This window comes from Adiantum capillus-veneris, chromosome 19 (assembly GCF_014529385.1).
Source record: "Adiantum capillus-veneris isolate H3 chromosome 19, ASM1452938v2, whole genome shotgun sequence".
Classification (NCBI taxonomy): Eukaryota; Viridiplantae; Streptophyta; class Polypodiopsida; order Polypodiales; family Pteridaceae; genus Adiantum; species Adiantum capillus-veneris.
This window is the reverse complement of record NC_140949.1, coordinates 142,347,193-142,375,002: the sequence shown is the minus strand read 5'-3', so window position 1 is coordinate 142,375,002 and position 27,810 is coordinate 142,347,193. Positions and strand designations below refer to the sequence as shown.

The 27,810-nt window shown below is 42.2% G+C and overlaps 1 pseudogene; it reads right to left on the bottom strand.

The window, feature by feature from the left end:
- Positions 1–4,745: 4,745 nt before the first annotated feature.
- On the bottom strand, positions 4,746–27,184 carry LOC147434995 (uncharacterized; annotated as a pseudogene).
- Between the last annotated feature and the right edge of the window lie 626 nt (positions 27,185–27,810).

The following is a 27,810-nucleotide window of genomic DNA, read 5'->3' as shown; positions in this document are numbered from 1 at the left end:
GGAAAGAGAGCATATTATGCATTTGAGAACATGTGTAATGCGGGAAACATCAAGTGTTGGGTTCTCAAGAAGTATCTTTTTGATGCATTGGTGACACCGGTTATTCTTTATGGAGTTGAAGTGTGGGGCGGGAGCATCTCAAAGTCTACTTGGAAAGAGTTTGAGAATGTCCAAAAGCGTTTTCTTACAAACTTTCTCCAAGTTAAGACACAAACACCATATATGCTCCTACTTCTTGAGTCGGGATCTCTTCCAATTGAGGTTATGGGCATGGAAAGGGTTGTGGAGTACATGATAAAGATGCGTCAAAACCCCTCACATCGACTTCCTACAATTGCATGGGAAGCAAGCAAAAAAGTTCAAAAGACGCATAAAAGCAAGATCTTGAGCACGGGATGGATGCAAGACATAAAGAAGTGGTTTGGGAGATGGGATGCATTACACTTGCTACATGATGCTTCAATTGACTCTCAAGTGAATGAAGCTTTTCTACAATGCCAATGTATTACGGCTTGGGAGAAATCCGGTGGGTCACGCTTCATACATTACACCACCTATATTGCCCCCAACTACAAAACCATGTTCTTCGCTGAGAGAGGAAACCGTACTCACACTTACATGCTTGAGCCTATTCCCTTGTCCGCGATACGCACTATCGCAGCAATTCGGCTTAGCTCCCATTTCCTTCGATGCGAGATAGGGCGTTGGGGCAATGGAGAAGAGTCAAATCGATTGTGCACATTATGCTCACTGCAAGTTCGAGAGTCTGAGTACCACACACTACTAGAGTGCTCAGCTTTTGATCACATCCGAACTTGCTTCTCTCACATTTTCAGCCATAACTTAGACCTACACACTTTCCTCTCCCAGCCAAAGTGTGGGCTCTCCATTGCGACTCTCATCACTACAATTTTGGAGCATCGAGAGTCACTCATCAGCCATACACATACTACATCACATGTAACTTTGGTCCCATAGGTCATATTTGACCTCCGAGGACGATAATAAAATCTATCTATCTATCTATCTATCTATCTCTCTCTCTCTCTCTCTCAAGCATACACACACACACACACACACTCACACACGTGAGCATACACACACACCCGTGAGCACACGATGGATAAGAAGGTAGAGGTAGAGCAAGAGAATTTCTTTAGCATGCACCTCAAGAATGAGGATTGTAGGTCAAAATGGACCTTTTATGTGAATCTGACCGATTTACACATGGATGCCCACAATGGCCGATCATAGCAAAAATACTATAAAAATAAGATGAGTGTTACACCTCTCATCGGTGATCACCTACGCACCTATAGGACTGACAAGGCCGGTCCATGACTCAAATAAAGTGATAAGGCGTTCGTCAAAGGTGATAGGGTGTCTGTAAGTGGTTAACATGCCCACCTTCCTTATGTAGATTCCGTCCTCAAAAGCTAGTGAGATGAAGCCCGTTCATCGAGGTGGAAGAGCATCTGAGATTGAATGTCTTTAGCTTTCTTCAAACACTGCAAAATCAACCAGAAAATGGCACAGTAATTGCATTCTCATAATTAATTAAAAAGCATATGTAGTGAATAGGCACACAGATTGATTGGTAATAGAATATTAAACAATTTTTCAGTAGTAAACATTAAACTATAATATAATCAAATACATAAGCACTTGTAAAGGTAAAAAAATAAACAAGTCTAGGGTCACTAATTTAATGGTCGAGACGCACTAGAGATCAACTGTTAATACCATGGGCAAGCTTCTCAATTCTCTCTGGTCAATTAAGCTATTTAATCGCGAGACCAAAGTATTTTATGTCCGAGGGATGACTAGAGGCTATACCTACAAGACCTTCTAGTTAATCTACGATAAAAGGAATTGCATATGAAATCATTGCCTAAATTATTCCTTTGTTTAACCCCCCAAAGTGTTTTTCACATTGATTCAATTTTTTATGTGTGTGCTTATATTGTATGCTTTGGGCTTTTTGCCTCTCAGGGAACCTCTAGGGCTCTAGTACCATAGGCAATACATGTGCGTGAAGTACCAAATCAAGCTAGGATTTCTCTTCCAGCTTCATATTTTACATTGTTGGTACTTTTTTTTGTTTTTTTTCACTACATTTCAATTTTGTAACTTTGGAGGGTTATATTGACATTGTTACCCTCCCCAAGCTCATCACAACAGTGAACTCCTTTTATAATACTGAAACTAAAGGTCAAGTGGGATTAAGCCTACTAGAAAGCACTAGTACACTACACACAATGCTTCATAATATCGGATTAAGAACCTAAAGTAACCATTAACAATTAGGAAGGAATTTCCCATGGTATTAAGAGAAGATGTCTAATGTCCATCCTGATCAAACTAGCTTAGTTAGACTTCTTGATTCATAAACCTAGACAAGGGACTATGATATAAAATTATACTGAATCTAATGTTTAATACCAAGAAAATGTGTTGAATATTGTGCTACCAATCACAGTTAAAGCAAAACAAACATGGATGCTAAAAAGACAAGAGGCAATGATAATAGACAAGAAACACATGTTCGTGTTGATGATCGAGCTTGATCTAAAGAGTGAACTAGACAAAGATTGCATGAAGTTCAAAATCCCAACTACTACAACACGTTCCTGTATACACTAGAAAACACAAGGAATACCTCAAGGAGCCACATCAGAGGGAAGAGGCACCAACCTTATTTAACACAATCAAAATAACATAAATAACCCTAACCTAGTTATTTACACCCCCCTAGAGGGTTAAGGGAACATGATATTGAATAGATGGACGGGTAGCCCTAAGTCTAAACCCCTATCCTTGTCATCGTCAAGAAAAATAAACTCATCATTCGTGAGACCATACGTGCCATCCGTGCAATCATGTAAATCTTCCTCATCATTAGATGCACATATGTTCACTAAGCATGTCACTAGGCGTGTATAGTCATCTTGGTCAAAAGGGTAAGCTTGTGCAATCGGAGATACGTTCTCTACTAAGTAGGGATCAGTCATGGTCAAGAGACGTATCATCCATTCTAATTCCTCAAAATTCTTCTCACACGCTAGCGTATCTACCAAATCCCATTCATAGGCAAGCATCGGGTAGACTATGTGAAACACTTGTAAAAAGTAAAGAGGGTACGATATGATTGGGAATGACTCTAGCATATTAGCCATATCTGTACACACAGATAGATTTTGATTAGTATGAAAATATTATAATGGTCATGTCAAAAGGTTGTATCCTTGTGCATAATGTGTTATTATGATTTTTGGGTCATGTACTAGAATTTGTAGGTTTCTAGCTTTTTGTTGGGTGGCTCTTGCTCTTTTACTTTTTTATTTTTATTTTCTTAAGTATAGAGCTATATATATACATTCCCTAAGATTGGGAGATTGAGAGGTCATGGAGGAAGATTAAGAGGGAAGCAACTGAATGATGGATGTCAGCAAACACTCCCCCCTTCCTTGGGTAGATTATACCTTTTGGAAAAATGTCGTCACCTTTTGAAACCAATTGTTCCAAGTTGTTATGGGTGAAGACTGTGGGACGCGTGTGTAACCTCACTATCCTATCTTATTGCAGTATTAGCAAGAACCACGATTAAATTGTCAATCCATCGGATAAAGTTGACTCGCCTAGTGCATAGAGGCTACAAGAGGGTGTCAATATCTCGGAAAACAACTAACAACTCGCATCTAACTCATGCTACACTCAAATGACAGAAATCACCAAAAGTCAATCGCTCATTGCCAAACAAATCACATCCGTTGCAGCATCAAATGACATCCAAACCTAACGAAACTTCTAGGATATGTTTATAAGAGCTAAGCACACATGCTTATGGTCTCATATCCCACTTTAGGTCAAGTGACAAAATCGCAATTATTAACAGCAGTGGATTTTTTACCTAGTTGTTTTCGACCCAGAATGCATCTAAATGCTTAGCAATGATGCCCCAATACCCCGCCTATGCTTAGTTTTTTATTTGAAAGTGTAAATTCCTAGTTATGATGAAATTAGTCCGCAGCCATTAGGAAAAATATGGACTCTCCATGGGCCTTGTAAGAATCCCTAATTTTAAGTAAGTATGTTGTGATTAAGGGAGACAAAGGAAATGATGGGGGCTATTTTGGTAGGTCATTTTCTATCCTTCAAGCCTAGAAAAGATGGGGTAAGTAGTGACTAAGAGGCTATCTTCTCTCTCTAGCTTGTCAGCATCTCCTAGAGAAAAGGGGGTGTTATAAAGAGGGAGAGGGACCCTTGTACAAAAAGAGAACCCCACCTTTCATGTTTTTTTAAAAACGCGGCAAAAAATAAACCCTAAAAATTTGAAATTTATTGAAATTTTCAAAAGTAGTCATTTCTCCCCAAAAAGTGACCCCAAACCTATTCTAATATCAAAACATCATTTTTTGCCTCCAAAATCCCTTTCTCTCTCTCCATGTCTCCTCTTTGTCTCTCTCACTCCCCTTCCTCAAAGTAGCCATGCCCACCATAGCCAAGACCTGCTGCATCTCCCTCTTCATCTAAATGCTAAATCCTCTTTCTCACTCTTATAGAATTTTGCATCTCCCTCTCCATCTACCTACTAAACCCTCCCTCTCTTTCTCACACACTCCTGGATATGCCTCTTCATCTACCTGCTAAACCCTTCGTCTCACTGTCACATTCCTCTCTCCTCTCTTATTTCTATCCATGTACCCTCTTCCATTGTTCACTGTCCTCTCTCAAAAATACCAAGTCTACTGTAAGCCAAGATCTACAGCAACTACCTCTTCATCTACCTCCTCAATCTTCCTTTTCAATGTCAACGTCCCCTCCCCTGACCCTACCCCTTCCCTCATACTCAACTTCCCCTATCAACCAAGCCCACCATGATTACAAGCTAATGTAGTTGTCTTCACATCCACCTTTGTCTCTATTGCATCCCACAACACTAATACACAACCATCACACAAGCTATGGAAAAGACTCTAGCATACCCAACTTCTTGCAAGTTATGGAACAGAATATTTCTTTTTCATGTAAGGTGGAGTCACATCATAAACTTTCTAGTTGGAAGGACACAGAAGGGTGCCCCTGCACCACAGGTGGAAACTCCATAGCCATGAGACAGAGATGGATCCCAAGCATAGGAAGGTCAAGTATTTCAAGCAATGGTGATGTTACTTTACACAAGGGCACTGGTTTCAAACCTGAGTGTATTTGAGGCAACATTTAAAGAATTTAGATTTTTACTCTATACATGTTGAACATGTATCCATAATGCCCAAAGCTATCAACATAGCTTTTACTTTGTAATCTCAATCATGTTTGAGGTGGTCTACAATGGACATGGTTTTGTAACAACAAGCGTTATGGATTTAATATATGAAATCTTTGATCTTGCAAATTATTTTCCATGTAGCAATTTATTTAAATATTTGATTCTTACTGAGGGGTTTGATGCTTATACAAGTGTGTCACATGAATACGGTAAATTCTTGGTGAATTCTAGGGGTTCATAAGTAATATAGAAAGTGTTGAACCAATGTTGAGAATTATGCTAGTGGGGAGGATTACCCATCACTCATAAGCCTGCATCAAGATGGGCCATGTAATTGCATCATGGTAGCATTTTTGAGGATGCAAAACTATATCAACCAATGCTTCAAAGGTAGGGGCTAGTTGGTTAGTTTAGGAGAGGAGGCAAGGGTGCCTATTCATGCATTGGATGGAAAAGAGGCATGGGATGGGTTTAGAAAACCTTTATTATCTCTCTATCTCTCTCTCTCCCCCCCCCCCCAATATCTCTTTGCTTACAGCTAGCTAGCCATGTATGATCAATTATTTTTTGCATAAACTTATAGAGTAGTGTTTTGTACTAATAGAATATTGGCTCCTTTATGGGTATCTTCTTTAAGAATCAATTATCTCTCTCTGTATCTCTCCTTTTGTGGATGTTTTGGCCATTTGCTTCAGCTTTGTTTCACTAGTAGGCCTTTGTGAGACTAAAAAGTTTCTTGTACAACCAAGCAAAGCACCCCCTTTTTCTTTCGAGACCAAAACTAGAGCATACACACTATGGGGCACTATCCTGAAAATCAAAGGGGGGCTTGCAACGCGCCATGGTATGAGATAGCTATTATTGCATGGTTGAGTGAAGTTTGAACATCCTATAGGACCATGTCAACCATGCCAAAGCAAGCTGGCACAAATAGAAGGCAAGGCAAGGGATGCATAGTCCTTGGGAGGCTTAAAGAAAGCCTGCCACAAGAGAGCGCATTTGGGCCTTCCATAGACCTATGGAAAGCCCAAATGCGCTCCCTTGTGGCAGGCTTTCTTTGGGCCTCCCAAGGCCTATGCACCCCCTGCCTTGCCTCCTACTCTTTGTGCTTGCTTAGTTTTGGGCATGGTGGCCCAAAGAAAGCCTTGGGAGGCCCAAAGAAAGCCTGCCACAAGGGAGCGCATTTGGGCCTTCCATAGACCTATGGAAAGCCCGTGCTCCCTTGTGGCAGTCTTTCTTTGGGCCTCCCAAGGCCTATGCACCCCTTGCCTTGCCTCCTACTCTTTGTGCTTGCTTAGTTCTGGGCATGGTGGCCCAAAGAAAGCCTTGGGAGGCCCAAAGAAAGCCTGCCACAAGGATGCATAGTCCTTGGGAGGCCCAAAGAAAGCCTGCCACAAGGGAGCGCATTTGGGCCTTCCATAGGCCTTGGGAGGCCCAAAGAAAGCCTACCACAAGGATGCATAGTCCTTGGGAGGCCCAAAGAAAGCCTGCCACAAGGGAGCGCATTTGGGCCTCCCAAGGACTATGCACCCCCTGCCTTGCCTCCTACTCTTTGTGCTTGCTTAGTTTTGGGCATGGTGGCCTTGGGCCTACAAGATAACCATGAACATCCATCCAAAGAAGCATTTTACAAAACTATAGCTCATATGATATATCTAGAAAAAGCAAACTCATCCTCTACTACAAATGGCTATAGATGGCTCACCATGTGTATGATGCATTCTCTACTCATTCTCTGCTACAGATGGCTCAAAGTCTGCATGGTGCATACTCAATTAGCAATCAATACAAGGAATAAATTGTCTTGGGTTTGATCCATGTATCATGTCATTTGTCCATCATAAAAGTGTATCCTCAATAAAGGGGCAATGCCCTTGAGTTCCAAAAGGGTCTCTCTCTGTCTCTCTATCTCTCTTTCTCTCTCTCTCTCTCTCTCTCTCTCTCTCTCTCTCTCTCTAGTTATCTATCTATGTATCTATCTTTGTGTTTTTTATTTGCATGTGTATCTATCTATGTATTTATGTATCTATCTATCGAATTATCTATCCATCTATCTATCTATCTATTTATCTATTAATGTATTTATCTATATCTATCTGTCTGTCTATTTGTTTATCCTCCATCTATCTATGTACGATATATATATATATATATATATATATATATATATATATATATATATATATATATATATATATATATATATATACCCTATCTCTATCTTGTTTGTTCGTTCTCTTTTCTTTATTTTGATTTCATACTCTGTTTTCCTTGGGGATTTCAAAGAACACAAACTTATGGTTGAACTTACACAAACTCATATCAAATACAACATATCAAACTCATTTCATACTCTGTTTTCCTTGGGGATTTCAAAGAACACAAACTTATGGTTGAACTTACACAAACTCATATCAAATACAACATAATAGAATGCCATTACATTATTGATGGCAAAGGTAGAACGAAGTGTTTGCACAATGCCAAGAGGGGATTCATGTGTGTGCTTGCAAACATGAGGGAATATGATTGCTCTATCTTTCTTGGATTAGGTTTGAGTGTATTGTTTCAAAAATTTGAAGCCTACCAAATATATTGAGATAAACTCTGAGTGCTCATGAACTAAATGTTTTTTCAATGCCAAAGGAGGTTCATGTCTATGCCTGCAACACAAGGAAATATGATTGCTCTATCTTGCTTAGATTATTCTTGAGTATGGAATTCTTCTAAGAATTTAAAGCTTGCCACCATTTTGAGATAAACTCTAAGTGCTCATACAACAGAAAATGAATCAAACCTGACGTTAGAGGTTAGATGGCTTACTAGATCTACATGCAGGCACATTGCAAAGGGGTACTTGCTACCAAAAAATCAATTTACTTGATCAATTCACTTATGAGCACCAAAAATTTGGCAGGAAGCACAATACACATACAAGATTAGATGAAACAAAAATTGATCACAAGCACAACATCATATAGTTGAAGATTAACTAGAGTGGACAAAAATGTAATGAAACAAGAGTGCTTTCTATTCAAGTAGTTTCATTACAAAGTTTGTAGCTTGTCTACAATAATAGCTTGGGATGTTATGTACTGGATCAAATACATTGAATGGAATATAGACTAAGGCGATTGCTATGCTCTTAGCAAGGCTTGTCTCATCATTGATAACTCCATGGACCTCCATATCCACAAGTATACACACCAAACAAAGACTGTTTAGAATGAGCTTTTGATTGGAGAAGTCGCACTTTCCACTTGACACCAAACCAAGTTGAGCCCAAGCATACACTACAATAACATCCTGTAATACAACAAATATGGTGTTAGCTACTATATTTGAAATTAGTATACATTGTTGAGTTATATAGATTAGTTCTTATCTATAGCATGCACAACCATAAAGGTACCCGAGAGGCATTCAAGCGGTTGCTTTGCAAGTAAGCTGAATCAAAAAATACGTTCACAAATACCGTTGTCAAAAAATATGAACACATACAAATTAAAGAGGAAATATCCATAAGATGACTTAGCATTAGACTTACAATGAGGTGCAAATTGGTTTGAAGCTCTCTGCAAGTGGATCTCAGGTACACTATACACATGTTGAGTGATGGACACCATTCCAGATTTTGTTTTGAAAGCCATCAGTCTTCACTTCCAATGGCATTCCAGTATGCCTCGACATTGTAATCCATGAGGACCAACACTGAACGGTTGCATGTAGACCCATGAGCCTTGCTAAATACAAGTGGGATCCATTCCACCTTCGAGCTCTTTGTGTTGTGCAGTATGAACTTTTGTATCTCCAACTTGGGTCGTCTATGCGTGGTATGGGTGGACATGCTTGAGAAGAGGTCGGGTGGCCACACAGTAGAGAGAGATTGGGAAGGGGGAGGGGGGTGAGGGTTGGAGAGAAGGATAGTGAGGTCTACACAGTAGAGAGAGAATGAAGGGGAGAAAGGGAGAGATAGAGAGGATGGAGGGTGAGCTTTTGGCTATGGTGGGATAGTGATGAGCTTTGGGCTATGGTGGGCTGCATTGTGGAGAATGGAGGGGTGAGGGGAGGGAGATCTAGAGAGGATGGAGAGTGAGAATTTGGCTATGGTGGGGTTGACTTTAGAGAGAGTGAGAAGAGGGAGGGGGGACAACTGAAGAGGAGGATAGTGATGAGCTTTGGGCTATGGTGGGCTGCACAGCACAGAGAGAATGGAGGGGGGAGGGGAGGGAGACCTAGAGAAGATGGAGAGTGAGATTTTGGCTATGGTGGGGTTGAGTGCAGAGAGGAAGTGAGGGGAGGGGAGGGGAGGGGGCAGGGGAGAGAAGATTGTGGGAGAGAGGGAATTTGGAGAGAAAAAGTGACTTTTTGATGTTTGGTTATGTTTTGGGCAATTTTGGAGGGGAAACGGTCATTTTTGAGACTTTTCAAAAATTTCAAATTTTTAGGGTTTTTTGACCTGCGCAATTTTTCTTTTGGGGTCCCTTTTTGTCAAGGGTCCCTCTCTAGGCTTTATGACACCTCTTTCCCCATAGAAGGTGGAACACCTTTCATAACATGATATATCTTAGAAATTATATCCTAAAATTCCTTGAGAAGCTCCTTGAGTACATATTCCTCAGTCTCTGTCAAATCTTGGGCAATGAAAACAGGTTTTGAACTCCTCACCTGGGTCTGCTAACTCTATTTCCTTAACTATCACTGGACCATCATAGACTCCATTACTTCCATCGATAGGTGTTCTCTAAGCTTTTGTATACACAACCTTACGATTCTCCGTGGTGTAGGATTTGAAATGATCAGGTGCAAGATGTAAATCTATGGGGTATTGTTGTTTTTTGGACTGTGATTTCTCTTCCGCTTCCTTTTGTTGTTGAGCTAGCTCTTGATTTTGGCGTCTCCTTACAATAAGACTCAACTTTGGCTTCTCTGTAGCTTCTAGCTATGCGATGTCAATGGGTTGTGGACTGAACCACATGACACTTTTGAAGGTATTCACCGCAATTGTCTACCAACTTATGATGAGCATCACATGCCCCCATATAACCGAGCCATTTTGTGATAGATTTCTTTTCATTTATCTTAGCACATATATTGGCTCGATATTGTCGCCTCTTATATCTCTTACTCCTCTTCTCTAATTTTTTATTACAACCTTCCTCCAGTGAAGAGTCACTAGATGAATCGCTACTTGTGTCTTCTCCTCTCCAAGATAGATTGTCATCAAGGGTACCACTGGGCCTTGAATGGTTTGTCCCCACATTTGCACCAAGATTTAACTCAGATTCTTTGTCCTCAGAGTCAATTTCAATTGATGATTTTGACTCCAAATCGTGTGGGCCATAGTCTTTCAAGACGGTACTGGTTCCAATGTCAGTCAAGCTTTCATCTGGTAGGTCATCAGAAACTATATGCATTGCTCCTATCATATTTAAAGGTACAAGTTGTGGCATTTCATTTGCCTCAGGTGTTACCCAGTTCATCCCCTTATTTCCCCAAGTGTCTATGGTTTCTTCTAGGTGGAAGCCAATCCACATTGTTAGACTTAGTCATCCCAGGTAGAACATCCATATAAGGGGAATCTTCCCCAACATCAATGTCCTTTTTACACATGTAATAATACTGCAATGCATGTCATGCATGTCTTGGCTTGAACTGTCAGGATTGGGCATTGGGTAACCTTCCATCACATCGTAGTCAGAGGAAGAGTCACTAGATGCAAGATGTGGGACCTGAGTGACGCTACCTTGGGTTCCCGCTCAGTGCCTAGAACCCAATGTGGAGGAATAATGGGTGCTCGCGTAAACTGAGACACTCTCTATATGATCTTCCTCTAGCACACAACCAGAGCGTAGGTGCATGTGACCTTGTCACTCTAGAAGTGTTGGTGAGTTCCCATGAAGGCCACTCACCTAGTTTTTTTGGGTGTATTGCAACCCAAATTTACTCTCAATTTTTTGTTTTTCTGGTTTTTTTTCTAACCAAGCCATGGAATATGGCGTGTAATAGCTCAAAAGGAGCATCTTGGTATAGGGATGTGTAGTGCTTTACAACTCCCGATTCGATTACTTAAGGCCCTTGAAATCCTAAAAATAGCCTTTTTCTAGTCGAGAAGAAGGCTGAAAGTAGTAAGTCAAGGGGGTAAGTGTGAAGAGAAGGGTGGAGGACTTGAAGGACCTGTCCCACATGCCATTCCTTCATCTTGAGGGGGTAGTCTTAATATAGTAGTGTATTTACTATATTATAAGACTGAGGGTTGAGGCTTGGGCCTGGGCTTGGACTTGGGCTTTCTTTTTTCCTTTTTTTAAAATTTTCTTTTTGGTCTGAGATTTTACGAGCATTTTTTATAATTAAAAATAGAAAAAAATAACTTTCTTCGAAGAAAATTTATGTGGATAAGGTAAGCTTGTGCTGCATGGGTGTTGAGCTCACACGCATAGATCCTACCTCATGTGTGCACACAGTTGCACCTTGCAGCTCTGTCTAAGATACCTACAGCTAACAAAACTAATTAACACTAATTAGCACTACCCACACACTACCTAACACAACACACTGCACACTGACAGAATAATCAACCTGCTCACTATCTACTGCACATTACAGAACTACACTAATTAACAGACTTGCTAAAGCCTGCACCTTATAGAGCTTAACGATCTGTAATGGAAATGGCCTATTAACTTTGAGAGTAGCGGAAATTAGAGAAAGTAATTTTGTGAAATTACTTTGTGAGCATAGAGGGTGAACTTAATTGATGGTAGCAACATAAACATAGCATTTAGCTAACTTGGCAAGAACAATTCTTTTGCAAGAGAGATAATTTAGAGAACATGACAATAGTTGAGGAACGGATTTATGTGGATCCGGTCCCCCCTCCAATAGGCATCTGTATTATAGTTTCTCCCATCAAGAGAGACTTGGTACAATACAATCTTTGTGTTCATTGTGACCTAGGTGATGCAATGAAGAAAATTTTCATGCATCACAAGCATAACATAAGCTTTGTGGAAAGCATTAACTATCCCAAGGCCTCAAACACCTTCGAAGGTGGAGAGAGCTAGCAGGGAATGAGGGTAGGGAAGACGAAGAAGAAACATTTCATAGGAGAAAGAATTAGTTCCTCACTTATCATCACTCTTCTTGCTAGAATACGTAATAGCTCGGTAATGAAGATGGAAATCTTAAGCATTGAAGCATGGCTCTTGGTTTGATTTGCATTCCATAGCCAAGAGTGCTGGTGTAGGCTCTCAACTTCTCTACTTGCTTAGAGAATGAGATGGAGCTTTTGCACTTTGCATTTCACACAATGAGAGTGTGTGTGAGTGAGTGTGAGAGAGTATACCCCTCAAGCATGCCCCTAGCTTCCTTGGTCGACCCCCCCTTGTAGCTCAAGCTTGATGCTCATTGGACCCCTACAAAACACGCCAATCACATGTAGGATGCATTACAAGCAACAAGAGTAGTCTTGGGACAAGTGTCCCCCTTTCCCCTTTGAGAGAGAGGACTTGATAAATGCAAAAATAGTCAATTACTTCTGCTAAATTATCATTCGACCCCTTCGGTGGCCAACCAGTAGGCTTTAGGCACACCATGAGTGAAACATGAGGATGAACTTGACAAGTGTCCTAAATGCATTCTTTGTATCAAGATTACCTTGTGTCAGGGTGTGTGTGTTATCTCTCTACCCCCCTCTTGTAGGGCTCGCCCCCTCCTTGTAGGGATAGGTTTGGACTTTTGCACACCTTACCCCAAACACCTTAGTCAGCAAGCATGACAGAGCACCTCAAGCTTGGGTGGTGTTCCCACAAGCACCTCAAGCTCCCTATTTGACAAGCACATCAAGCACCTTAGTCAGCAAGCACGGCAAGTATCTCAAGCACCTTAGTCATCAAGAACAACAAGCACCTTAGTCAGCAAGCACAACAAGCACCTCAAGGACCTTAGTCATCAAGAACTACAAGCACCTCAAGCACCTTAAGCTTGGGCCGGGTTCCCACCTCAAGCTCATCCCTAGCTTACCTAACGTCAAAGGACTTTTTAACACTAAGCTTTGGAACTCTATAATGAAGCCAACCCTAAGGTCTTTAAGCTCCATTACCTAACTTGATCTTTGACAAATCATCTCTCATTGGGGCCCTTTTACCATTGGCCCCGTGTCAAGATAGACTTGAAAGCACATACCTATATTCAAACCCTTGTTCCTGTTTATTCTCCCACATTAAATGATTAGTTTAATATGAGAAAATCATTTGGGTTGGTTAGATGATTATATTTTATGACATTACCTCTCTCTTGAAATCATAGTCATCCTCAACTATGAGGTAGAGATAAAGCCTTACTCATTAGCCATTGTTGCTTTTCACAACATCTTGGAGGTGCCTATCCTTCAGAGACTTTGGTGGATACCCTCTCCCTCCTCACTCCTATAGTAGTTGCCAAGGCTCTTTTAACCCTCACTAGGAGGGTTTTTTTAACCTGGATTTTTTTTTAGTTTTTAAGGTGTTTTTGGCTATAGGCGTCTTAAGTAACAATTGCTATTTTCTCTTGTGGTAGCACCACTGTTGGCAGTCCAAGGGCGGTCAAGTAACAGAATGCTAGCTATATTTTCTTCAAAAGGTTCTGCTTAGTGTATTAGAAAGGCTTGTGTTCTGAGCATCGAGCCTTCCAGCGGGTTTATTATTTGGACTTAGTAGTCCCATGTACGTTTTTGTGAGGCTTTTGTAGGTTCCCCTTTAACTGCGACGCGAGAGCTTCTCGGGTCATGTGGCTGACATTCTGTATTTTGTGGATTTGTTGCAGGACGATGAGAGTGACCGTACTTGCTTGCCAGCTAAGGGGTTTCATTTGCTTGCCTTATGTTGGCATAATAGCATCCCTCTTTGTACATTTCTATTTTTTGTACTTGCCATAGAGTGGACGAAATTCATGCTTGCGACAGTGATGGAGAGAGATGGCACCTCTCTCCAGTGACATCGTCTCTGATTGGCCAAATTATTTGTGAGACAAATCACCATGCAATGGCCCTTGTTTCTGTGGTGGTGGTGTGCTGGCTCATGAAATCGACTAGTGTCTAGCTTGGCCAATGCATTCTAGCACTATATGCTAAATGTATACTACAAGCATGCTTTTTGGGGAGATGGCTGGCTGCAAGGTCAAGTATAGATAGGGGAGATGATATGCTAAGCCTATTTCCCATTAATTAACAACATCTCTTGAATCAATATCTATTTCTTGGGAGCTGAGACAGGGTATTAGAGCTTGTCATCTTTCTGGATTCGTCAAATCTGTCTCAGTATCTGCTAAGGATAGGTGATAGGGAGTGAGGGTTGTTTTGTGGTTGTGATTTTCCCGAATGAGGTAGTTTTTTCATGTCGGGATATACGTGACAAAACAACCACAAAACAACCCTCACTCCCTATCACCTATTCGGGCCTGTTTTGGCTCTATACGTGGCCATATATGCTCCTGTTGGGTGGGAGGTTTTCCCCCAGCATTGTAGATTTTCCCTCGTTCCCTAGGGGTCTCTAGCACCCCAATTTCTCTCTTTTTCCCCAATTTGCTCTATTTTTATATGTCGTAAAGCTCAATGTGTGGGTAGGGCGCTTCCCATGGGGAGTATATAAGAGGGGTCGGGGGGCCTCTTTAGTATGCACGTAGTCATGTTGATACTTGTCTGTTGCCTTCTTATGCCGTGCTTGAGACTTCTGCAAAGACTCCCTTATCTTAACAAAAGCAGTGTCTAGATCCTATGTATTATTGATCTACTTCAAAAATCTTGTCCTTGATACTTAGATTTGGTGGGACCTTTCTAACACCCTCGACAATCTCAAATGGAACCTTTCTTGTAGACGTGTGAATTGTGTTGTTGTAATCAAACTCCACCAGAGGAAAGTACTTCTCCCAGTTGTTCTCCCACTGAGTTTTATGATCAGAGATATAGGACTTCAACAAGTTCAAAACCACTAAATTGGCTATCTCCGATTGCCCATCTGTCTGTGGATGGAACGATGTCACAAGACGGGCACCACATGCCAATATAGAAGAATAGACTAAATAGACTTTTAGCACTTCAATAACAGCTGAATTGAAAGAGAGAGATCACACGAGACACGGACTGGTGGAATTCCACCCGAGAGAGTATTGGCCCCAAACCTTGGCGCCCCTTTCGGTATTTCTTTATATTGCATCAACACATGGTACAAGCCGATACACTAGACTCTGCACCTTCTCTAGGAAAGATGCCAGAGAATGAGTACATGGTCTCATATTTAAAGACCCTAGGCCCCAAAAGCAGTTTTACATGAAAAGCCTTTAAACTCAAAAGCATCTGGTCCAAAAGCAATGCCCAAAAGCTGCTAGCGTAATTTCCAAAAACCCGTATAGCCTGCCACATCAGCATGTCAGTGCAAAACGTGGAAATCTATACAGCCTACCACATCAGAATTGTCAGCGTAATTTTTGAAGCGTTTGTACTGCTATCATGTCATCAAATGCACGTGTTGTGGGATGCATGTCTAACCTCACCATCCCATCTTATTGCAGTATTAGCGAGAACCACGATTAATTTGTCAAACCATGGGACGAAGCTGACTCGACTAGTGCATAGAGGCTACAAGAGGTTGTCAAATCTTTCGGAAAATAACTAACAACTCGCATCTAACTCAAGCTACACTCAAGTGACTGAAATCACCAAAAGCCAATCGCTCAGCGGCAAGAAAATCACATCCGTTATAGCATCAAATGACATCCAAACGTAACAAAACTTCTAGGACAAGTTTATAAGAACTAAGCACACATGCCTATGGCCTCAAATCCCACTTTAGGTCAAGTTCCAAAATTGCGATTATTAACAGCAGTGGATTTTTGACCTAGTGGTTTTTGACCCAGAATGCATCTAAATGCTTAGAAATGATGCCCCAATACCCCACCTATGCTTAGTTTTTTAATCTAAAACTGTAAATTTCTAATTATGATGAAATTAGGCCGCGGGTCGCCGCGGGTCGGCGACGCAAAAAGCTACGAAATACTCTGAATGGCTTATGTCAATGCATAGAGCTCTTACCTGCGGTTGCAATGCAACAAAGGCATTCTCAATGTGACAACCGGAGAGGGAGTAGGAAGCGCAGAAGGAGAGAAGTGAGCGCCGTTAGTTCACATTGTGTATTTCTTATCCAAAAACTTATAAAAAACTTACAAAAATTGATTTTTATACCTTAGCCAAGGTTTTTGGGTGGTCAAAACTAATAATCTGGAGTTCTACTAAAGCTGGGAATTGATTGGCAGATACAATCTGGAAGCTTGTAGCCCCGGCTCATTAATTATAAAGTTTACCAAGAAAATAGGAGTTACAATATTCTCGATTTATCAAAATAATAACTCTTTTACAACGAGAACTCCAAAAAATGGTGTCCGCGTTAGCTTGCTAATAACATTCCCCCCTCCTCGCCTATGTTGTCCCTTGACACAGCTTTATGGGCTGAAGTAGTCTTCGGGTTGAGGGCGCGTGAGGCGGTCTTTAAGTGCTTCCAGTGCCATTGATATTTGATTCTTCGTTCTTTGTCATGCACTTGCAGAAATTGCATGGTGACTTGATTCTTCAGTTCCACCGCTGAGTAGCCTATAAACCTGGATGTGAGGTTTCTTATCACCAGCGCAAATATATTTGCCTGCCAGGTGAAGAATCCAGTGTAGAATGCTTCTTCAAAGGTTAGCATATTATTCAAGGGCAGGAACATGCATCTGGCATAGAATCCGTAAAGGATTTCTTCTGAAGGTTTCCCACTCAAATTGTAACATAAGCCTTTGTTTCCTTCCAAGAATGAGAGCCATGGGGCTCCTGTCTGCTCAGGCTCGTTGAAAACTTGTATGCATGTGAGTAGCATCCTGCAGATCTTATATAACATTGCACAGGAGAGATCTAGTAGACTCTTGAAGAATGACATGGCGCCCGTTAGGGCTTTCACTATGTATTCCTGTGTCGCTTGGCCTCTCCCTGGAGCTGGCAGCCTGGGAAAGTTGAGCTAAGTTGGCCTCTTCTTCTGCAGTGCTTCATGCGCTTGCCATGTCCTTACTATGGGTATAAGACAGAATGTTGGATCTCTTTGTAAGGCTGCAGGTGCTCTTGTGAACAGAATTAGGTATCTCGGATTCTTGTTCAGCCAGCTTAACCGCCACTTTGGGTGGTCTTTATCTGTGCCATCTTCTTGCATATCCTTGTACAGCCTTTCTTTTACCTGTAAAAGTTCTACTTTGATGAGAGGATACGGAAGGGATAGTTGGTGCCATTGAGCGTTGATTTGATTGGGAGTGAGTTGAGTGACGTTGATAGAGTGTAAAACTCTCAACTCCCAATCCATAGTGGCCTTTCGTTGCTCATCCACCTCTAAGGTGATATTCTCCTTCAGTACGTCTTCTTCAGCTTTTGATAGCTGGACCATTGGCATTGTATCTGCATCTGTGATGTGAATCGGGTGTGAATCTGAAAATCTTCATCACCACTCGGCTCTTTTGTGGACTACGTCTCAAATTCAGCAAACGAGACCGAGGGAATGTCTATTTGTGGTGGCTCTGAAGTGTCTGCCTCTTCCTGCGTGTCTGGCTTTCCATCTCTAAGGAGCTGATTTATCCGCTTGAGTTCTGCTATCTCCTTTAGGAGCTCCTCCTCTCTTTGAACCCGCATTAGTGCCAAGTCTCTGCGCTATGAATGTTCAAGCTTTAATTCTAGTTCTAAGTCCTTGTTTTTCTTTTCAAGTTCCTTGTACATTCATCAGTTCCCTTGATCGAGGCCACGACTTGGTTTTCTCTGATTTGCCGTAAGAAAATGGCATGATCATTGATTCTCTGTTCAAAATATTGCAGGGAAGCATTGGCGACATCTAATTGCACCTGAATTTTTTGAGCTGACAGAGAGGTCGTAAGAAGTTCATTCGTGACTTCTGTCAGCTGCTCGTCGTTTACCTTGTAGGCATCAGATAATTTGATGAGGAGGTCAACTAAATCCTCCATTTCTTTTTGTTGTTTATCACTGGCTATTTGATGATGTTCCGCTTCTGCCTTCAGCTGTTGCACTTGCCTTTGGAGATCAGTGATGATAATCATCCTATCTTCGAGCTCTCCTTGAAGAGCGTCGATCACCATTTCTAATTCCTTGGCCTTTGTGCTGCAATTTAAATCTGCTGAATGGAGTCTCTCTGTCATTTCCTGCATCTGGCGTGCATATTCATTGACCTGTATTATAACTTCATCATTTGATTGCCACTCCTCCTGTCTTGCCAGCTGGGATGTATCTGCAGCCTCATGTGTTGCTTCTTGCTGCGTCGTAATTGCTGGTGGTTCTGTGGAGGTAGATGGTCGTTCTTCTTCTTGGTCATCCTGAGGCTTTGATACCTCGACAGTTTCAAGCTGAGTAGAAGTAGATGGTGTGGTCTCAACCCTTACTGTCTTTTTAGGTGGCGGCCTTTCTACCTTCTCTGGCTCGAGCTCCGTCTCATGTGTAGTGGTATGCTCTTTTTATGTACCTACTTCCTTATCAGTTTCTTCCTCTGACTTTTGAGTCTCTTCTGCTGCCTGCTCCTGTTCTGGCTCGGCTTCTTTTTCCTCATGTTCGCGGTGTGGTCAGCTTTTTGTGTAGATTCTATTTGTTGGGATGACTCACAATCTTTCTCTTTTTCAGTCTCTGCTTCTTCATTGATACCTTTGCCTGGTGTTGATGGTGGTAGGCTAGGCAAGGGATGGTCCTGTTGTTCCGGAGGCGGTGAGGTGGGTCAAGGATATCCCTGGTTTTGCTCTTGTGTAGCCGTATCCTTAGCTTTCTTTTCCGCTTCTTCTATCTCTTTCAGCTTTAGGGCTTTGGCCTCTTGGTACATTCTTTCTAAATAATCTGTTGGATCATCTGCTTCTTTTCTTGTATGATGCTTTGTTCGAGGTCCTTTCAGTCCTATGGGTACCCACGTTTTTGAGTCCTTTTCTTGTGCTTGCGTACTGCGTTGGTAAGCCTGTTTTTCTCTTTCAAAACGCGCTTGTTTTTGAGCTGGCTCCTCTTGGTGGGCAGGCACAGCCTTCCTCCTCATCTCTTCCCTCCGAGCTCTCTTTTCTTCGCTGTCAGAGCTCTCGTTGTTGTGCCGATCTGGTGAGCTGTCAGCTGACTCATCATCTAATTTCTTTGACCTTTTACCTGACCTTGTAGCTCGTGGAGAGGGTTGTGCTACCAAGATCCATGTATTCTGATCAGGAGCAGGCGATAGGTTGTCGGCCATGCCGATGGCATGATAGGCTATTCTCGTCAACACTTCTGGTGCGCCCAAGTATGTGATTTTTCCCTCCTTCTTGGTGCCCTTCAAGGTTGTCAAGACATATTGTGCGTGGTCCACAGGCTGCCTTGTTGTTGACTTAAGAACTTGAGTGAAGGTGGTGGCCACGGCGTGATTTGGTGTAGTGTACCTTGGTGGCCTCTTTGCCAGAAAATGAAAGTGTTGATGGTACAAACGGGCTGGCTCTTCCACCTGTTTGTGGATAAGATCAACAAATGTAGCCGCGGCTGTCTCCTTGGTAAATGTGCCTACGGTTTTCTTGTCTCTTGCCCGCATGGTCATTCCTTTAGTGGGCAATCTGAGTGCCTCTACCACTATCTCTTTGGTGATTACTACCTCGACCTTGTTCCCTTGGGTGTCGGATATTTGTGTGGTTCCGTCCTCTTTGATGGTGGATAGAAGCTCGTAAGCTTTCTGAAAGTCCACTCCGCAAGGCTCTTGTTCGTAGAAATGCCTGAGCCCTAACCTACGGTTAGCCTCTTTGGTTTCTGGCTTGGCAGCTACATCATAGACCTCTTTAGGTAGGAGTTGCAACTCCACTTGATGCTCTTCTTCACTCTTGAACCTGCCAGTGAAGACCGTAGTGTGGTGCTCTACCAGCTGTTCTTTAGAAAGGTAGGATGCCTTTGCCGCTTCGACTGACTCAGGTCTAGTTGATATGCAAGCAGTTCTTGTAGTTTCTCTTTTTGGTTTCACTTCGTCTTGGCCCTCTCCGCTGCTTGCATTGCTCCTGTTCAATGAATAGAGTGCAAAGTTAGCATATTTGTCGGATTTTTCTCCGGAATGTCTTTTTAAACTGAAATGTTGATAATCTGGTCCAAATTGCTTCAAATCAATTTTTGAACAAGCAAAGATGCATAAAAGCATGCAAGGAACAAAATTGTATGGTCAAAACAAAAATTTGCAACCAAAGTAAATAATCACGATTATTTACACAACTGAGGAAAGTTTCCAACTTTTTGCACACTTGGCTTTATAGGCTTGAAGTATATACCCAATAAATTCTCTGAGTGAATTATGGGCTCATTTGGATACACAGGTTGAAAATGGTACCAGATTTTGGCTTTAGGTCTCTGAAACAGTTGATATACAGGAAATTTGAGATTTTGAACTCCAAATTGATTCAAAGTTGGCTAGTGGGCTTATCACAACATGTACTTTGGATGTATGATGGCAAAATATCAAAATTCCCCAATTTTGACCAAAAAGTAAATAATCACGATTATTAACATTTCTTTCAAAATTGACATTTTTTGGTACAAATTGGTTCTAAGCATGCTATAGACCTTGGGTATGAGATATGAGGTGATTTGGATCAAGAAAAGTTGTTCATAACCCAAATTTTGGCTTGCAAAGACTTCTTGGCGTTTTCTAGCAATTTTACAAGTAATGGGTTGTCATTTTGGCTCATGCTTGATTTATGGCATGTAATAGGTGTGTACACATGATAGGTGAGGTGATTTGACAATCTCCAAGCAAAACTGATGCAAAAGTAAATAATCACGATTATTAACTTCAGTGACAAAAACTTTGCAAAACCCACAAATTTTGACCTAGACATGTTTCATACACCTAATACAAGTCCTAAATTGAATTTGGTCAAGTTTGGTCATGCCGACATCACTTTGTGCTCTGTCGACTCTGAAATCACCGGTTTTTTTTTATTACTTTGTCTGTTGGATTGGTCGGTCAACTTTGAGGCTTTGGACTTGTCCATAACATAGTCGTGAAGCTACCTATCTAATTCTTGCTCATTTGGAGTCAGTTTGGCCTCGTATGTCGAATTTGACGCTTTGTAACCTTCGAGACATTTTCTGCTTTTCGAGGGCTTTGCTTGATGGATTTCACCAAACCAATCATATACATTGTATGTGGACCTCATTAGCAAGCCATCTGTGGAGTCAGGTCGGAATTCTGGCATTTGCCAAAAACCTAACTTTTCTACTGGGGACCCCCTTGACCCCAGCCGAATGGTCATCTGATGGTATAGAAAGGCTCTATTATGTTAGGGCATGCTATGGTTCAAATCCCATCCGATTTGGTCAAGCTGGCAGGCCACTATGGTCAGTTTTAGGTTGTAGGTCTTCGTGCACTACTCGGTTTCTAGGGTTTTTTCTAAGGCTTTAGACTAGCTACCAGCCGTACAAAATGGATCATTATTGAGTAAAGAACTTACCCCTCATGTCTCGTGTGAGACGGTGCTGAAAATGGTCAACTGTGGGCTACGAAAATGTCGCAAGAAAGAGGCCGAAATCTCTCTCTGCAAAGGCTCCAAGTGGACATGAGGTGGTTTTAGCCTACCATGGATATCTATACCTGGACTTTCCGAACCAAATTTCCCCAGATTTTGAATCCTACTAGGCCGTGAAATCTATGTTAGACTCAAAAATTTCTATGATCAGATTCCTGTAGCTCATTCTGTAAGAATTTTGCAAAAGTAGGCCTGGTCACCTAATTTAGTCTTCCTGCTTCCGTCTTCTGATTTCATTGAAAATTTTTGTGCTTGTCTGCCTTGTCTTTCTGATCACCATCGTGTCTTCCATTTTTCCATTTGAGCTTCCCTGCTATTTATTATTAATTTTGATATGTTTCTTTGAAAAAATCAAAGAAAATAGCAAAATGCTCTAAAAAAGTATAATAAAAATCCAATATAAGAAAATCCCTTGAAAAATACAGCTTTATTGTTTTTTGTTGGATTTCTCCATTTTTAAGCCTCCCTATCACCAAAAATGATGAAAATTATCCAAAAAAGGACTATTTTTTATGATTTTCTGATAGTATATACACTATTTAAACTCATCGAGAAGATATTATCAGTGAATTTTTCCTTGATGATGAATTATAAGGGAATTATTAGGTAATTTTGCAAAAAATCACACATTAACATGGAACTTTTTCCTCCCTCTTCAAACATTGTCCTTAATTACTTAGTACTTAGTGCCCTTCCACACCTCCTAGGTGGCGTACTCCGGGACGACTGCGTACATGGGTTGAACAATTGTGTCTATGCATAGCCCTGATTGGCTCTACCATGATATGAAGATTAATGCAATTCAAACCCATATGTTGTGTAGGAGCTGGGTCTTGAGTAATTGACTCAAGGGTTTCTGATGTCGAGGTTTGTTGTTGATGTCTTCCAAAGAGAAAATCTTGTAGCTTTTGTGCTCTCTGTTTGATTGTACCATCAGGGTGTTTCAGCACGTTGATTGCTTGAGCTGTTGGTAGCACTTTCGACTGCTGTCGAGCTTTTCTCTCCATTGTTAATTCAGTCAGCTTGGTGTTGCATGGTGTGGTGGAGTCTGTTGAGACTTAACTCGCCACTGCTTGATTGGTTTCACGGTTTGTGGAGAAGATAAGTGCTCCTTTTTCTTCCAAACCCTTTTCATGTTAGGTTCCTTGCTCGGAGATACTCGATTCTGTGTTCGAATCCATGGAACCTTCTTTTGTTTCTTCGGTGAAGTTTTAGGCACCCAAATCTGAATTGGTTTATCCTTGAGCTGTGCTTTTGGTACCCAAATATGCCTGACTCCTTGAATGCTACATGTAGCATTTGATTGTTGAGGGGATGGAGAAGATTGGCTTCGTGGATTGGTCTGCTGATTGCTTCTTTTCCATTCCTCCTTGCTTGATGCAATTGGAACAATTAGTTGCCCACCTTTAGGTGATAGCTTTAGTTGATTCGTATCCCAATCTAGTACTGCTTTGTATGTACGCATCCAGGGAATTCCAAGAATCATCGTCTCATTCATGTGTTCATCTGGCAAGCATACAAACTGATGAGGACATGAACATCCATGTACGACCATGTTCAAGTTGACTACTCCCAATGTTGGAGTTGGATTCTTGTTGCATCCTTTGATTGTCACTATTCCTGTTGTCAATGCTTGACTTGTTGCCTTCTTGTATATGGAATAACTGACTGCATTCACTCTAGCTCCTGTGTCTATCAAAGCATTGGTGCTATGATTGTTGAGTTGTACTTTGATGCGCAGATCCATTCCATCTAACTAGTCGTCATCTTTTGAAACTGCATCGTTAGGTAATTTCCATTGTCGATCATCTATTTTCAAATTGTTGATGGGAATCGGTATCTGTGGATTCTTGAGAGCAGCTTTACGCTTGAGTACCCGAAGTCTAGCTTCCTCTTGGGCTTCATCAATAACCTCTTGTCGCTTGATCTTCCTTTGTTTGGCTGCATGCATTCTCTTTAGCAATCCATTGGTTAGTGGCAAATTGTATCTCTTTAGACGACATCCACTAATCCAATTAGCCATTGGTTCACCATCTAGGGTGGACAATTTTACGGCTCCACTTGGAGATACATCTTCAATGATAAATGGTCTGTTTCTCTTTTTCTTAAACTTGGGAATGTGTTGCTTAAGGGAATAGACTAGAACTAAGTCCCCTTTCTTGAAAATTTTTGTGATTAAGTGGGAATCAAAAACTATTTTTGTTTTTGCTTTTGTGCATAGATATGAGCTACAACAGCTAGCCTTTGCTTGTCTAGCTTTTCCAAATCTGCGAGTCTTTCTGACAATTCATGTCCGGTCCACTCAATATTCTACGCTACCCTTAATGTCGGAAAAAGAAATTCTATTGGCAGTATGACATCAAGACCATAAACAAGGTTAAAGGGTGTAGCATTTAGAGTTGTTTTGAATGAAACTCGATAACCCCATAGAGCAGCATGGAGATTCATTTCCCAGTCTGTCCTTCCTGAACTAACCACTTTGTTCAGTACCGAGCTAATAATTTTTATTTGTATGCTCATCTTTTCTGCTTGCTTGCGGGTGATAGGGAGCTGATTTGTTATGGATAACCATAAACTCATTAAGAAAATACTCTATTACCTCATTGAGGAAATGAGTTCCCCCGGTCACTGACAATCTCTATTGGCAGTCCATATATCGTGAATACATACTCATATAAGAATTCAGCAGTGGTTCTGGCATCATTTTTTTTAGTCGCTTTAGCCTCGATCCACTTGGTCAAATAGTCCGTAGCTACAATGATATATTGAGCTTGGTTCTATAAGCAAGTGGCTGTATCGGTCCAACAAAATCTATACCCCATTTTGCGAAGGCTCTAGCCCCCATCATTGGTCTTAAGGGCATGTTGTCTACTCGTGTTGGCATTTTTGCTCGTTGACAAGCATCACACCTTCGAACATTGGCATCTGCAAAAAGTGTTGGCCACCATATGCCTGCCATCAAGATTTCTCTTCCGGTGGTCTCACTAGAAAAGTGACCTCTAGCTAATCCAACATGTGCTTGTTCTATAATCAGAATGTACTTGTTTTCATTTGCGCAAAGACGCAAATGTTGATCTTTACCTCTCCGGTACAATTGGTTCCCAATAAGAGCATAGTCTCTTGCTTCAGTTTCAATTTCTCTTTAATGGCGTTTACTCATATTCTCAGAAAATGTTTGGCTCGATAAGTAAGTAACCAGATAATTACTCCACTTAGGAACAGGTGACATTTGAAACAATGTTACATGAGTAATGGGTACTGTTTGTGACATTGAGGGCAATCTTTTACAAAAGATCTAAAATCTCTCCTCATAGTCGGCCAAAATACTCCAAGTCTCAAGATTCGTTGCATAGTTTGGTCTTCCACAAAGTGAAGTCTACTATGGTAACATGTGCTTGACTTAGATATTGTTCTTTTTCTTCAGGGTTAATGCATAAAAGCAATATTCCGTCCCGATTTCTTTTATATAGCCTTCCAGCTAGTAATTGATACATAGCCAATTGCTCGATTAAATCAATTGTGATATGAAGTGGAATTTGTGAATCCACTTGAGATATTGTCATCAATGACACAATGTTTTCCGACCATCTAGGTATCATTTCCACTGAGAACAAATAGGCATCTGGTAAATCATCGTCTACACCTTTAGTTTATTCCCCTAAAATAATCCTTGACAAATGATCTGCTCTTTGATGTGTAGTGCCTTTTTTTACAACCACAGTGAAATCAAATTCGAGAAGAATGATGAACCATCTGACTATTCTCCCTGTGTTGCATGGCTTGTTGACCAAATATAACAAAGCTTGGTGGTCCACAAAGAACACAAACTTGTTGACTAATAGGTAAATGTAATACTTTTTAATGGCATAGATCATTCCTAGTACTTCTCTTTCGGTGGTGGTGTAATTCTTTTTTGCCATGTTCAATTGTTTTTTTTTTTTTCCAAGAAAAAGATCCTTCTATTAGTTAATGAAAACTGCCCATAGGGATACATCCACCTCTGCAAGAGAGGGCTACAACATGCATGATGGGGAGACTCTCCCAATGAAAAAATAGCATATATACAATGGGGCTAAATCAAGAAATGGGAGGAGGGAAGAGCCACACAGGTGGATAGTAGTGCCATCTGAGCAGCCCTTGGACCATGGTGTAGAAAGGCCCAGGGCGCCAGAGTCGAAGGAAAGCCTCGCGGCACTCCCGCATGCGGTCGGAGCTACCCTGTAGTCCCTGAAGCTGTCCTCTGAGAGTATGGATCAGCTCTAGCCAAAAGTCACGAACAGTCTCTGCTGGTGGCACAGGGCGAGCCTCAAAGATGAGGAAACAACGGGCCCGCCAGATGAACCAAAGAGCTAGGCCGCTGATGAGCTCCCAGCACTCCTCTCTCTCACTGCACCACTCCTGTATCACTATCATCCTGCTGGTGGAAGATAGCTCAAACTGTAGTGCCGGGCCCGTGAGGGTGGACCAAGCCGCTGCCCCCCAAGTGTACTGTTGAGCCGCGGAGAGGACAGGCATCAGCCGAAGAACTCGTAGCCACACCTGTTGGGCCGAAGGACAGTCCCAAAGACAGTGTCACTGACTCTCCACCAACTGGTCACAGGCTGTACATGCGGCCGAGAGACCACTATGCACAAGCCAGCTCCCTACTGCTGTGGCTCTGTGTGCAACCAACCACTGGAACAAAGTGACGCGCCTCGGCTGTCTGGAGTCCCACAGCCTCTGCCAAAAAGCTGCCAAGAACTCAACTGTGAGACCCTCCTCCTGCCAATGACGTGCTGCAGCGGGGCGGGCCTCTCTCTGCGTTGCAAGTATATGACGTCCAAGCCGAATAGTGTACTGGAAGAAAGGGACTCTTGGGCGGACTGTAGAAGAGAAGGGGTCCCTCCATAGCCACTCACCAGGATCCCACTGTACTCGTGCCAGTGGACAACACTCCCAAGCCCATAGCCTCCAGTGTCCTGTCTCGAGAGCTGTTGGGTCAGGGTCTATGACGCAAGTCCTCCCACAGATGCCCACAACTCGGATCCTCTGGAAACAGCACTCTGCTACCTGCGGGGCCTCTACTATAACTCGCTGTAAACGTCCCCCACCCTGTAGCTCAAAGAACAGGGTTGGGACAATCTCTGAACAAGCCCTGACTGAGATGAGAACCTCCAGTCGTGTGAAGGCTCCCATCCATCGGGGTGCTACTGGCTCGAGAGGCGTGAGCCACTCAGCTGGAGCTGACTTTGAGATGTCCTGACACATGCTCTGAACCCCTCTCATGCCCTGTAGCTGGACACCCTGCACCTCCTCTGACAAACCTGTGAACTCTAGCCAGACACCTAGAGAGTGCGCTGGACCTACTGCCATGGGACCCCATGAAACATGAGGCCTACTCCCAACCAAGTGTCCTCTCTGAGTGCTAACCATGGGGTTCCAGACGAGGGGTTGTCGTAGGCGCTCCTCCGTGCATGTCGGTTGTCTCTGCTCTAGGCCACGCCGTAAGAGCTCCTAAGAGCGAAGCAAACTCACAGCGAATCGGTCCTCCAGTCTCCTGCTCAAACCAACTCGGCGTAACTCTGTAAAGATCCATCTGGTCGGAGGTTGCCAAGGGCCTCCTGACTGAGGCACCCTGGCACGAAGCCTCTGCAGCAAGAACTCTTTCTAGGGCTCCTCGCCTGGAAGAAGTCCTCTGACGATGAACTTCCCAAGAAGGGCTCTGCTCTGCTGTGCTGGATCAATGATCCCAAGCCCTCCCTGAGAACAAGGAAGTGTGATGACTGACCAAGCCACCTTGGCTCGCGAAACCTGAGTGTCGCGACCTGACCAAAGGAAGTTCCTGATCAGCCTCTCTACCTGGCTGATACAAGAACTCGAAAAGATCCAGCAAGAAGTGATGTACCACATAGTTGCCAACAACACCTGGTTGGCAACTACTACTCTACCAGCCAGCGAAAGTCGTGCTGAACTCCAGTGTAATTGCTTTCTCCTGATGG